This window comes from Lagenorhynchus albirostris, chromosome 3, assembly GCF_949774975.1.
Source record: "Lagenorhynchus albirostris chromosome 3, mLagAlb1.1, whole genome shotgun sequence".
NCBI lineage: Eukaryota > Metazoa > Chordata > Mammalia > Artiodactyla > Delphinidae > Lagenorhynchus > Lagenorhynchus albirostris.
The window spans coordinates 22,128,967-22,144,823 of record NC_083097.1 but is presented as its reverse complement, the minus strand read 5'-3'; positions in this window follow the sequence as shown (position 1 = coordinate 22,144,823).

Genomic DNA, 15,857 nt, shown 5'->3' with positions numbered 1-15,857 from the left:
TTAGAAATGGGGTTTTAACCACCTCCAACTTTGATGTTGCACAGGAAAACTGAGGTTTAGAAAAATCAGATTACATAAGCAAGGCTGTCAAATTATATATGAAAAATTGTCAATGTTGTGTGAAAATATATCATCATGTGGAAACATTGTGTGAAAGTTGAGTCATGAGAATCATATTAGGAATGTATACACGCACACACGCACACAGTGATGAGTTGAAAACACTGACTACTAGATAGTTTTAAACATCCTGAAAAAGTTTTTTCTCCTATGATTCACTTCAAATTCCTCTGCCTGGAACCACCATTATCCTCATCATTAAAATATGGTAAGGAATGCACAGTGAGGAGTGTCTTTATAGCACTCTTAAATATTTTCATAGCAGTTCTAATATGTTAATGCACTTATCCCTAAATTTAGCACTACTAAGAGATGGTCTTACAGCCTCATTAAGATGCAAAGTGTCTGAATAAAAGCAGGATCTCTGGAGCCTAACCAAGACATTTTATATTAGAACTACTGAGAAACACCTCCCAAAACACAAAAGTCCTAATAATGGATCTTACTGCTTATGAAAAGAAAATGGAAACCTCACGAGGTATTGTTGTTGCTGTGGTGTGTGTGTGTGTGTGTGTGTGTGTGTGTGTGTGTGTGTGTGTAATACATATTTATTTCTAAGAGAAAAGGTGGGGAAAAGGAGAAGACCTGAATATTTTCTTTAAGTGATATTCAAGGTTTTCCTTTTTTCTCTTTTTTTTCCCTTATTCCATTACTTTGCTAAATTATAAATCAATTGCAGGGGGAATGAATGCTCTCATAGTCTCTATTTCTATTCATGAGCAAGATAATTCTTGGTCTTTCTAATTAATCAATGAAACACCACAGCATATGACTGTTTTGTAAGGTTGAATTAAAAAGCCTGCTCTACATATCACTCTTTGAGATTAATCCTACAATTGCAAAGAAAGGAGATAGCAGTGGCTAATAGTTATTATTTGATTTTTGAGTTTAAAGATGAACGTGTTCCTAAATGTACTGTAAGAAATAGATATACCCGACAGAATTTATATTGGAATATGCTAAACTCACTACAGTTTATGTATTATTAATAGAGTATCCAACGCATAATGGACTTTTCCTTCATATTTACTTGAAACAGGATGTTAGGAAAGTCATAAAAAACAAGGGACAATATTTATAGGAAGGAAGTATAATAAGGATGATAACAATGTATAGCATAACAATGTGTAATCTAAGCAAATAAACACCAACAGTTCACTTCCTATGATAAAAGATATAATTTAAATCATACTGCTTTTATAAACTAGGCCATCAATCCTAAAAGTTTTCAAAGGGGGTTTTCCCCCAGACAAGTAATTTCTTTATCATCTATTTTTTTCTACCAAACAGGTTACTTAAATAATTTAATGTAATTGCACAAAATATTTTTCAAAATATTCACATTTATGTGTTATAAATACTTCACAATGCAAAGAATATATCAGAAATCTAAGAAACTCAAATCTCTTTTTCACTGTAATGGTAATTAAGCCACAGATGAAACACTGGAGAAAACTTACAGGTCAAATTACAAAGTAACATCTACATATCTATATCTTCAGGTATTTATCTATACATCTGCATCCATATGTATTTCTGTGTATCTGTATCTACAGGTAGATCTGTATGTGTGTGTATGTACCCAAAAAATATATATGGAAAATAGAAAGGAATAACACAATCAATTATTTCAATGTATAAATTAATTATAGCCTTTAAATTGTTACAATGGTGTAACATTAGACACTAAGAATCTATTTTGTCAGGCAGTTATGGATATTATATTATGAACAAATAATAAAATGGCAATTAAAACTATTTTTAAATTTTGGAAAAATTTAAAGTTCATGTGTTATGATTGATTTGAATAATTTTTTGAATAGGGAGAATTAGACTTGCATTTTTTAAAACTGTAACTAGAAATAATCATTCTCCATTGAATGTCTAAAAGTCTTGACCTCATAAAATTATAATCTCTTTACCCACTCTTATGGTGGGTGGGAAAGTAAAGTAGGAATCAATGCTATCTCAAACCATATTAGGTAAAAATTAGATTATTATTATCAGAAAATAAGATCCTTATTATTTTTTATTTGTTATATAAAATACAGAGAGAGCACATTTCATGATGGAATTTTATTTATTTCGTCATTTTCCATAGCCGAGGGTCAGTCAATAGGCATTTTATATTTCTTGTATTATTGGGTAAGTTAATTATTTGCTTAATTCCAAATTTTCTTTATATTAAAAACATACTAAGATTAAATAGCACTGCTTTATGTCTAATAACATATATATAATAATTTAATAAAACAGTCAAGGATAAATATTTGTATTAATTCCACTCACCAGGTAAATGTTATAACTTATTAGAACATTATAAATCAACCATGCATGTACTGAGCAGGGATTGAAATAGGTTTAACTATTAGAAGAGAAACAATATTTTTTCTTCTCCCCTAATCGTGCCAGTTTAACTAGATGATGTGACATTTTATATATAGTTTCAATTCAGTTATGCTTTTTCGTACAATAGCATTAAATAAGATTCAGATTTGTATTTCTGACAATATTACTCTTCCAATGACTAAATAATTAATACACTATTATAATAATATATATGGTTTTGTATGCAAATCATATGTGTCTGTCTTTTCTGTTTAGCTTAGAATTGAGGTACCTGATACAATCATTAACAGTGAAGAAAGTTATTATCATACCGGGAATAAATATATTTTTCTTTATAATTAAAATTAACTTTGGTCAGTTTAGAATAGGAAGTTCTATTGAAATACAAATAGTGAATACCAACAATAAGCTTACAGTTTTAAATATTGCAGTTATTTTAGTTCATTACAATGAAGACTTTTTAAACAGTGCTGTCTGTATCTATATATTTATCTCTCTATATCTATTACAGATAGACAGATATATATATATATATATATATACGCATATATGTATGAGGTGTCTCGAGCTCACTACTTTGGACTTGAGACCTGTGTTAAATTTTGCTTTCAATAGATAAATAGGGAAGACTGTTTTATTTAAATAAGAAATAAACTTCCAATTTTGGAAATTTTTTTGCGATTTTAGAAAGTTAAGAGGATAATCGTTCTAATAGAATTTAAAAAAAATAAATATATATCAGGAAACTGCTTGAGTTTATAATTCCTTATACCCAAAGATGAATACTGAAACTGACGGAGACCAAATGACAGAATGGAGACTAAGAAAGTAGTGAGATTCAATTGCAGACTCAGTAGCAGAGTCACACAATAATTTAATAATAATGCTATCATGGATGTCTGGTGTCTCCCCAGATCTATGCTTCTTGTGGTTTGTTGCTGACAAATGAAGCATTGCTTTGAGATCACTGCAACCCTTTATTTAAACACAAGCATGGAGATTGCGCTCCATTTTACCCAAGACTAAACTGTGTTTATCGAAGTCTTACATTGAAATTGAGCTTTAAACATATTCAAGGAGGAATAAAATTTTATTTCAGGATAAATATGTCACTTGTATATGTCTTGCATTATATTTCAATGACCATATTTTTAAATTGCACTCTTCTAAAATTACAAGAAAATGTAGGTAAACAGCCCCTATGGAAAGAGCGTTGAGGAAACTCTACCCCAGAATGAAAATTTTATTTAGATTGTGGGTTTGGACAAACATACCCTTAAGTATTTATAAGTAACGTTTTGTTATATAAAATATGGAACTGAAAGCAGATTTTAGAAAATAATCATTATAGAATTCTATATATAGTCATACATTACAGTGGCTTTCTACAAATAAGAGATGTTTTATAAACTATCAGGGATATACATTTTATTAAAATTACAATTTTATATCATTTTTCTAAATGTAATTACTTGATGTTTTTATTACCTTTCATCCAGTATTTTTACATATGTCAACAGGAACCCATTTGAAACTAATCTTTATCTCCATGGTGAGAAAAATTTTAAAGTATTAAATAGTCAATTTGCTAAAAGTAGATTTTTAACCAATTTAATATATAAGAAAGTAAGCATACAGTAAGATTATGGAAGGAATTTTTAGTCTTTAACATGTGATTAAAAAGTTCTCAATAAAAATATACTGATAAGATATATCAAATGATATACTAGTAATATATAACTATATAATTCATTAATAAGTTACTATTTCTAATATGCTAGGTGACGTATTGTGCTGAAAGTGTTAAATGTTATTTTCTCCTTTAACTATAACTATAATCTATGAGGAAAGAAATTATCCACATCCATCTTCTTTTATCCTTTCCCTTCTGCTTGAATTCTGAATTGTTTGGTGGCTAAAATAGACTTAAGTTATACGTTGCCCACTGATGTCTTCCAAATTGAATGTAAGTCTATAGTGATTCACAGAAAGCAGATTTCTTTTTCCATGCAATGAACTGTGATAATTTACTTCTCTTGCTACTTTTAACTACTTGTGCTTTCTTACCTTCACTGCAGCTTTAGCTTTGCTGCTACTTCTGTTTCCATACTTATGGCTTTGCTTCTAACTCCGTATCAGTTTTCCCTAGCCCCACTCCTCCTCTACATCCAAGACAGAATATATTTAACTACCAGTGCTTTTCCTCCTTAATTTGGCTTGCACTTTGGGGAGATGATTCAGTGACCTGTAATAGAAAAGTAGCTTTTCTAACATGAGAAACTCCTTAGATGAGGTGCTAATAAAAACTGGTCAATATATTTGTGGGCAATTTTAGAAACTCTTCTCCTCTGTTCCACCTCTCCCAACTTTTATTTTCTAATTGACTGAAAATGGGTCTTATAGGGAGTTGAATATTACCAAGGTCACAATTCATTAAAAAAGAGGTAAGTAGAACAAGGAGACGTGGTACTACTGACAAGTGGATTTGACTGCAGGTCCAGGAATGGAGCCCTGTCACGTATACAGCTGCAGGAGGATTTTGGAGAATCGTTAAGAAAAACTGGGACTTGAAAATCTAAGGCTATCCTTGTATCCTTGTATGTTAATACTCATAAGTTGTGTGTGTGAGGCAACAAGTTGGCAGAGTGTTTTGATATTGACTGCTTGGCCTCAGGAATCCCAAAATGGATACATACAAACTTTTTACATTAAGAAGCTGATTTTGTGTTCCATTTTCATGTAGTAGAAATGACAGTCCATCTTACAGTTTGCAGGTGTTGGTAGAAGCAGTGCTTCTCATAACATCAGTAGAATAATGTAGTGTCCTAAATGTGTGCAGAAGTCTGTTCAGAATCCTATAGGCACTCTTTGTATTCTTTTCTTTTAAGCTCACTATCAGGAAAAAGATCTTCGGATTATTTGTAGTAGTTAATTAATTTATCTGTTGGCTGATTATTTCATTTTCTTACCTTTGAATTTACTCATTATTGAACACCTGCTACACGTCCTAGGCTCTATGCTGTTGTGGAACATGTGCTGAGAAGACCTTCACATGGAAACCACTCTTATTTCCAAACAGCTTCAGTTGTTAGAGATTTTCCTTTTGCCATAAGTGACAACATTTATCTGTTTGTAAATTCTCTCTTTATTTTGTCTTAGTTTTGCTTGGTACTAATCTTTATTTCACCCCTATGTAATAGTATTAAAAGAAAAGCATTCAAAGAAAACTTTGTCCAGCCTATATTTTTTCATCAGTATAAACAACACTCATTACTTCAATTTTAAAGTAAGTAACATTTTACAGACTGCTCTACCATTCTAGTTGCCCTGTGTGAATTGAACTCTTGTTTGATATTGTCCCTAAAATTGAAATCAATAATCCTAATACGTAACAGGGAGCACACAATAAGTAGGACTATAACTCCCTTTTAAAAGCTACTTTTCAAATTAATCCAAGACCGTTTTTCTATTCCTCTTCACTGCTTCCAAAACACATACAAAGAAAAAAAATGTCTTTATGATTTGTAATTGTGTCTTGTAAGACAAAATGCCAAATCCTTACATATATACACTAGTCACATCTTACATTGGTCTTTTACTATCTAGTCCTTCAACCACTCTTCTTATAAAAACCTTCATATCTCTTTGCTGTATTGTTATAATAACCGTTTAGTTGCTCACCTAGCCAACAGTACATTTAATTAATAATACATTCCACAAAGTATAATTTTATAAATTAAGAATACACTCAATAACAATTTCTCCCTTATCCCCAACCCATCACATCTAGAAATACATCAAGTACATCTCAGCCTTGGATCCAAGTTTTCAGCCATTGGTTTTTATCTTATATTTTAATGTTTTGCTGCTAAATTATGAGTCTTAAAAATATGACCACATACTTAAAGGGCCCAAAGTATACATTTCATGATCAAAACTACCCTGAAATCTTTTTTTTTTAACATCTTTATTGGAGTATAATTGCTTTACAATGGTATGTTAGTTTCTGCTTTATAACAAAGTGAATCAACTATACATATACATATATCCCCATATCTCCTCCCTCTTGCATCTCCCTCCCTCCCACCCTCCCTATCCCAACCCTCTAGGTGGTCACAAAGCGCAGAGCTGATCTCCCTGTGCTATGCGGCTGCTTCCCACTAGCTATCGGTTTTACATTTGGTAGTGTATATATGTCCATGCCACTCTCTCACTTTGTCACACCTTACCCTTCCCTCAGGTGGCTTCCATGTCCTGGCTATTGTAAACAGAGCTGCAGTGAACATTGTGGTACATGACTCTTTTTGAATTATGGTGTTCTCAGGGTATATGCCCAGTAGTGGAATTGCTGGGTCGTATGGTAGTTCTATTTTTAGTTTTTTAAGGAAGCTCCATACTGTTCCCTATAGTGGCTGTAACAATTTACATTCCCACCGAGAGTGCAAAAGGGTTCCCTTTTCTCCACACCCTTGATTGTAGATTGTCTGATGATGGCCATTCTGACTGGTGTGAGATGATATCTCATTGTAGTTCTGATTTGCATTTCTCTAATGATTAATGATGTTGAACATTCTTTCATGTGTTTGCTGACAATCTGTATATCTTATTTGGAGAAATGTCTATTTAGGTCTTCTGCCCATTTCTGGATTGGGTTGTTTGTTTTTTTTCATATTGAGCTGCATGAGCTGCTTGTAAATTTTGGAGATTAATCTTTTGTCAGTTGCGTCATTTGCAAATATTTTCTCCCATTCTGAGGGCTGTCTTTTCATCTTGTTTATGGTTTCCTTTGCTTTGCAAAAGCTTTTAAGTTTCAGTAGGTCCCATTTGTTTATTTTTGTTTTTATTTCCATTTCTCTAGGAGGTGGGTCAAAAAGGATCTTGCTGTGATTTATGTCATAGAGTGTTCTGCTTACGTTTTCCTCTAAGAGTTTGATACTGTCTGGCCTTACATTTAGGTCTTTAATCCATTTTGAGTTTATTTTTGTGTATGGTGTTAGAGAGTGTTCTAATTTCATTCTTTTACATGTAGCTGTCCAGTTTTCCCAGCACCACTTATTGAAGAGGCTGTCTTTTCTCCATTGTATATTCTTGCCTCCTTTATCAAACATAAGGTGACCATATGTGTGTGGGTTTATCTCTGGGCTTTCTATCCTGTTCCACTGATCTATATTTCTGTTTTTGTGTCAGTACCATACTGTCTTGATTACTGTAGCTTTGTAGTATAGCCTGAAGTCCGGGAGCCTGATTCCTCCAGCTCCATTTTTCTTTCTTTTTTGTTTTTTTTTGCAGTACACAGCCCTCTCACTGTTCTGGCCTCTCCCGTTGCGTAGCACAGGCTCCGGATGCACAGGCTCAGAGGCCATGGCTCACACGGGCCCAGCCGCTTCGTGGCATGTGAGATCTTCCCAGACCAGGGTACGAACCCGTGTCCCCTGCATCGGCAGGCGGACTCTCAACCCCTGTGCCACCAGGGAAGCCCTCCATTTTCCTTTCTCAAGATTGCTTTGGCTATTCGGGGTCTTTTGTGTTGCCATCAAAATTGTTAAATTTTTTTTTCTACTTCTGTGAAAAATGCCATTGGTAGTTTGATAGGTATTGCATTGAGTCTGTAGATTGCTTTGGGTAATACAGTCATTTTCACAATGTTGATTCTTCCAATCCAAGAACATGGTATATCTCTCCATCTGTTTGTATCATCTTTAATTTCTTTCATCAGTGTCTTATAGTTTTCTGCATACAGGTCCTTTGTCTCCTTAGGTAGGTTTATTCCTAGGTATTTTATTCTTTTTGTTGCAGTGGTAAATGGGAGTGTTTCCTTAATTTCACTTTCAGATTTTTTTCATCATTAGTGTATAGGAATGCCAGAGATTTCTGTGCATTAATTTTGTATGCTGCTACTTTACCGAATTCATTGATTAGCTCTAGTAGTTTTCTGGTAGCATCTTTAGGATTCTCTATGTATAGTATCATGTCATCTGCAAACAGTGACAGCTTTACTTCTTCTTTTCCAATTTGGAGTCCTTTTATTTCTTTTTCTTCTCTGACTGCTGTGGCTAAAACTTCCAAAACAATGTTGAATAATAGTGGTGAGAGGGGGCAACCTTGTCTTGTTCCTGGTCGTAGTGGAAATGGTTTCAGTTTTTCACCACTGAGGACGATGTTGGCTGTGGCTTTATCATATATGCCCATTATTATGTTGAGGTAAGTTCCCTCTATGCCTACTTTCTGGAGGGTTTTTATCATAAATGGGTGTTGAATTTTGTTGAAAGCTTTTCTGCATCTATTGAGATATCATATGGCTTTTATTCTTCAATTTGTTAATATGGTGTATCACATTGATTGATTTGCGTATATTGAAGAATCCTTGCATTCCTGGGATAGACCCCACTTGATCACGGTGTATGATCCTTTTAATGTGCTGTTGGTTTCTGTTTGCTATATTTTGTTGAGGATTTTTGCATCTATGTTCATCAGTGATATTGGCCTGTAAAAACTATCCTGAAATCTTTTTTTTTTTTTACATCTTTATTGGAGTATAATTGCTTTACAATGGTGTATTAGTTTCTGCTTTATAACAAAGTGAATAAACTATACATATACATATGTTCCCATATCTCTTCCCTCTTGCATCTCCCTCCCTCCCACCCTCCCTATCCCACCCCTCTAGGTGGTCACAAAGCACCGAGCTGATCTCCCTGTGCTATGCAGCTGCTTCCCACTAGCTATCTATTTTACGTTTGGTAGTGTATATATGTCCATGCCACTCTCACTTTGTCACAGCTTACCCTTCTCTCTCCCCGTATCCTCAAGTCCATTCTCTAGTAGGTCTGTGTCTTTATTCCTGTCTTACCTGTAGGTTCTTCATGACATTTTTTTTTCTTAGATTCCATATATATGTCTTAGCATATGGTTTTTGTCTTTCTCTTTCTGACTTACTTCACTCTGTATGACAGACTCTAGGTCCATCCACCTCACTACAAATAACTTAATTTTGTTTCTTTTTATGGCTGAGTAATATTCCATTGCATATATGTGCCACATCTTCTTTATCCATTCATACGATGATGGACACTTAGGTCGTTTCCATCTTCTGGCTATTGTAAATAGAGCTGCAATGAACATTTTGGTACATGACTCTTTTTGAATTACGGTTTTCTCAGGGTATATGCCCAGTTGTGGGATTGCTGGGTCATATGGTAGCTCTATTTGTAGTTTTTTTTTGCGGTACGTGGGCCTCTCACTGCTGTGGCCCCTCCCGTCGCGGAGCACAGGCTCCGGACGCGCAGGCTCAGCGGCCATGGCTCACGGGCCCAGCCGCTCCGCGGCATGTGGGATCCTCCCAGACCCGGGCACGATCCCGTGTCCCCTGCATCGGCAGGCGGACTCTCAACCACTGCGTCACCAGGGAAGCTCTATTTGTAGTTTTTTAAGGAACCTCCATACTGTTCTCCATAGTGGCTGTACCAATTCACATTCCCAACAGTAGTGCAAGAGTGCTGCCTTTTCTCCACACCCTCTCCTATCTTGAAATCTTTATAAAAATAGTTTAGGTATGATTTAGTAAGTTCCCTGGAAGAAAGGCCAAAGCTTTCATGATATTTATGGAGTTTTCATATCATCCTGAAAAAGTATGGACTGCTTAACAGTTTATAAGTTAAAATATTTGTACTTAACAAGTTTATCAAAATAATAGTAAAAATGCACTTGGTTGGTGGTGTCAGTAGACATAGAATGTCTTCCCAGCTGTATATACTAGTTGTCTTATTAGTAGTTTATCTTCATTTCTGGGTGCAAATTGTCTCATGTATAATAAAATGCAATGAACAGGAAGTGTAGATAGGTAATATTTTATGGTTGGAAGGTCAAGCAAAGTCCTGGAGTCAGACATTCAAAGTAGAAAAGCCAGTTTTACTATCTACTTCATGTATGAGTTTGAGAAAGTCTTTTAATGCTTCAGAGCTCTTGAAGCTTCCTGAGAAAAGATATGAACAATATCTACGGTATAGTGTATTATGAAGAGACACTTCTGATCCTATAATAACTGCTCTTATTAAGAATGTTATTGCTCAGGTTCATTATAACTAGGTAAAGTGCACTGAAACTTTTCATGTAGCGTAAGAGACACCTAGCTTAATTTGATGACTCTTTCATTGCTCTTGAAATTAGATAAGGTAAATCTGGAAGTCAGTTACAACATTATGAATATAAATATTCATACATATCATGTGGTTCCTTAAGTTGACATAGCATACAATGAAAATATTTTATATTCTGAAAAATTTTGTGGTATACATTTATACCATATTGAAATTAATATAGAATATTTACAATCATAGGTAGAATACGATAAAATTTATTGCTTTAAGTTAGAATGAGTACATTACACATGGATCTTGGAGATATGAATGAGTTATGAAAGTCTTTGAAATCAATGGTAATAAAATTTCATTGTATCTCCTATCATCACATATTTTAATGCTGGGTATTTAACTTTCTTTTTCTATCATTTTTATGGTTTTCTCCCTTTTATTTTTTGAATTACATTAATAACTAAAGTGAATGGTATTCTTGAACTTAAAGTGAATAGAGCTTATAAAGATGGTTTATTTGTACAAGAATTTTACTGTGGTTTGAAAAATGTAGTTCAAACAAAAATGATAATAATGGGGCTTCCCTGGTGGCACAGTGGTTGAGAGTCTGCCTGCTGATGCAGGGGACACGAGTTCGTGCCCCTGTCCGGGAGGATCCCGCATGCCGCAGAGCGGCTGGGCCCGTGAGCCATGGCCACTGAGCCTGCGTGTCCGGAGCCTGTGCTTTGCAACGGGAGAGGCCACAACAGTGAGAGCCCTGCGTACCACACACACACAAAAAAAAAGATAATAATGATTGCATGCTTGTAACATTCACTAAAATTAACTTGGAAGTTATATTTGTGGTGAATGATTTGATTGTTTATTCCTAATCTCTGTAAAATGAGTTAGTATTCATAAAATATAGAAACTGTTTTAAGCTATATTTAGTAAATATTTACTATGATATAGCATTTTTCTGGGTGCTGAGGTTATAGCAGTGAACATGATACCAAGTGTTTCTAATCACCAGAAGATACTTTCTTGGGGAGTAATACAAATAACAAATAAGATAAATATGGTACTGATGAATGCTGAGAAAATAGGCAGTGGAGTGGAGAGTTTCTGAAGGGGTGGGTGGACTTTATCAAGGTAGTTAGGGGGCGTTTTTTGAGACGGTGATATTTAAATTGGTTCTGAATGGAGAGAAGGAAATATCATGAAAAGCATCATTTTAGGTAGAAGAAATGGCAAGTTCAAAAGCTCTGGCATGTTAATAAATTTTGCTCTTTTTCTATATAATATTCTAATTAAAAGTAATTTAATTTGTAAAAACTAGATTGTTATATTATGCTTACTTAGATACTTATAAACTTATTAATAAAAATGTGAAGTGGACACTTTCTATTTCTCACCTTAATGTTAACAACGTGCATTCTTGCATTTTTTCTTGCTTCATGAAACAAGTGGTTCTAATATAATATTCATCTTTGTATGTATATAAAGTTAGCCTTTTATTAAATGTTACTGTTTATATAGTGGTGGGAATTTCAGACAGCTACTATAGAATATTTAGATATCAACTCTTAGTGTCCAAGATTTTTAGTTTTCTAGTTTCTCCTGGTTATAAGTTGAAGACTCACTGAAGCTAAGGCAGGAAAGCGTATCTTATTGTAACGAGGACATATATACCTGTATATATGTCTGTATATTTCTGTATCATTATCTGTAATGATAAGGGACAGTTAGTCTTACAACTCTCCAAAGGAAAAATGAAAAAGAATTCCTCCTTTATCCTGAATGTCGAGGGAGGTTCTATCCTTCTTGAAGGCACTAGGGACAGCAGGATCTGTTCTAGAATTGTCTCTAATGTCTCCAAATGTTGATTCCTTCCTATCTGTGTGATTATATTTTGAACATAATTTTCATACTTTTTTATAGTTTCCAAAAGAAGGAGTCTAATTATGTGATTGCAGTTCTTCTCTACTTCTAAGGATCTGCTGTCCTACAAGTTCCACTTTCATCATTTTGTTTGTTATGTTATGCCTACCTTTATTTTCTGGCACTTTTACGGCTTCTCTTTCTTTTTTTCTGATCTCTTTTCGATGATCTTTGGTTAAAGTTTCAGAGACATTTGTATTAGTCTAACTGTTAACTCTTTGTCCCAGGACTGTAGACAGTCTTTTTGTTGGTGTTCAGTATTTTCCTTACCATATCTGAATTAGGTGACCCTAGTCATATTCTCTTACGTCCTTATATACAATGTATTTGCTGGAAAGTGACCTTTGACCTCACAAGGACTGGTTGGATACCCTTCTTTAAAAGCACCTGTCAGCACAGTACTCAATGTACATTGATAGGACTATACAATTTGTGCAAAATAAACAATTATAATGACAATATTCTCACCCCAAATAACATGTAGACAATATGCTTCTTATCCTACCAAATTGTGTTCATTTTGGCAAAAATGTAATTTACAGTTATAAAACAAAAATGAAAATATGCCCAATTTGGAGTTTTAAGATTATATCATAAATCCTTATTGGTTATTGGATGTTTTCAATAAGGAAACACAATGGTCTATGTATTTTGGGTGAATCATGCTTTGGTAAATAATTCTTTCAGTAAGTTCTACACTGCTTAATTATAAAACTGATTCATATACCACATTGGAAGGTATGGTGTTTATAACTTTTGATCTGATGCTAACTCTATATCTCCTAACTCCCTCCTTCTTCCCTTCCCAGTGTTAAATCTGCCTGCCATTCTTTTGAGCTACAGAGAAGGGAAGAAATCATGTTTACTTAAATACTAACTGTAATGGTTAAAAGTTTGGGTTCTTGAGCCAGAAACACCAGCTTTATCTCTTGCCTCCAGTGTGGTCTCAATGAATTTATTTCATCTTCCTAAATTTCAATTTCCTCAGGTGAAAATGTGGATAATTGTAATATTAGGGTTGTTGCAAGATTGATTATGATAATACATATATCAAAGTGCTTATTATAATAGCCATTTAATAAATATTAATTTTGCCACTATTCTTATTATATTCAGAATGTACTCAAACTGTCAGTTTCTAATACTGTTTTTAGGGAATTTTACCAGTGTATTTGGGAAAAAGTAGTTATAATATTCTGTACATGTTTCAGGACTTTTCTTTGTCTAAACTTTTTTTTCTTTCTTTTTTTTAACTCATTATTTATGTATTTTTGGCTGCGTTCTGAAGTCAATTGTTGCTGCGGGTGGGCTTTCTCTAGTTGTGGCGAGCGGGGGCTACTCTTCGTTGCAGTGCACAGGCTTCTCATTGTGGTGGCTTTTCCTGTTGCAGAGCATGGGCTCTAGGTGCACAGGCTTCAGTAGTTGTGACACACAGGCTCAGTAGTTGTGGCTCACGGGCTTACTTGCTCCGCGGCATGTGGGATCCTCCTGGACCAGGGCTCAAACCCAAGTCCCCTGCATTGTCAAGCAGATTCTTAACCACTGCACCACCATGGAAGTCCCCTGTCTAAGCTTTTAAAAGAAGGCAGAAAATGAAATATAATTATACTTCCAAATAATTGACTGAAAAAGATGTTTTTGCTCAATGCTAGGATTTTACTTGATTAGGCAACATATTTTCTCCAAAGAAATCTTCACTGGCTTTTAAAAATACCATATGATCAATCATGAATGCAGAGAGTAGGAGTAACAATAAGAACATATTGGAAACATTAAAGAAATGTTGTTTAAAATTATGTAAACAATCACACTTTGAAAAAGCACAGAGCACTAAAAAAGCTCCCAATTATCAGAGTATGAAAAATATGTTTGAAAATTTATGAAAAATACATTGGTCTTGGAAAAACATTTGCCCAGTTTTCATTATTAATAAAAATAAGGCCAAGTTGTCATAATGATTTCTAATGCTATTTTTAAATGAAAAAGTTTACCTTTAAAATCTGATCTCTCTCTTGGATGGAAGATTTTAAATTAAGAAAAGGATGATTCAATGCAATCAGGGATTATTACAGCAAGAAGGAACCTAACTGACATTTCATTTAATTGACTGATTTTTTACAGGTAGGGATACCAAGACCTAGAATCTAGGTGTCCAGGAATAAGTTATGTGATTAAGAATTCCTTATCAATGTAAATCATTATATTTTTTAAAATCCGTTTTGATTCATACCTTTGCATGTAAAAAACGGCATCATAGTAAGCATGAATAGCCAGAGGCAAAAAATGACTGCCATTTAATTCACCACTGTGATTGGGCCTGGCTTTCTCTACAAGCCTTACAGAAAGAATAGAATGAACCAACTCAACTCTGAATGTAGAGAAGGAAAAATAGCTTTATGCCAATTGTCTATGCTATCTGCAAGAACGAAAGTGGAGTTAACTAATTATTTCCAAAAATTTACATGGTGGAATTACATTCCAATCTGGTTTAGTAAAGAGAACAAGGGATGGGACTAAAAAGACTAGAGACAGGGGCTTTGTATTCATTTACCACTCTAGGATTTCATTTCTTCATTTTAAAAATGATGGAGGGATATAAGCAGACATCTAAGGGCTTTTTCAGTTCTGAAGTCAATTAAGTTTGTGAAAATAGTTATATTAAACTATTGTTTCCATTGTTTCTCTAACAAGCTTCCATCTTGTGAGGAAAAAACAGAAAAATGGAAATAAAACAATTTGGAAGTATCTAAAGAGCTGGATTATGCTCTTACACCTGGTCTTTTTGAAGGCCTTTTCTGAGATGTGGATCCCTGTGTGTTGATGTCCCTCTAGTATTAGATCAACTGCATCTGTTCAATTGACCTTCTCCATATTGCCTAAATTTCCTGCATTCATATCAGAATTTCTGTGCATTAAAAAATATATGAGTTTGAATTTTATTATTGTCACAGATATTCAGAAATGTATTAATTTATCATGTTTATAGCACCAAGCATTCTGTGCTGCTTCACGCATTCTGTTGGCATATTCACGACAATTATAACCCATTTAAACATCAACCACTTAAAAGAAATAGTTTTCTAAAGAAATGATTTATCTTAAATCATTTTTTGCTCAGATAATTCATAGTGTAATCTCATTTGATTGAATTTATGTATATATATATTTCTGCAGTTATAAAACTGCTCTTTAACACTATGTGTATAAATTATTTCTATATTATAGCAAAGATTGCATGAAATGGAACTATTTTCTAATACAACTGCTCAGTCTTTGGGGAAAAAAAAGTATGTCAGTTTGCCAGTTTTAAAGACAACAACTGGATTCATTTGAAGAATGCATAATTCTAATATCAAATGAATTCCTAAAAAACACTCA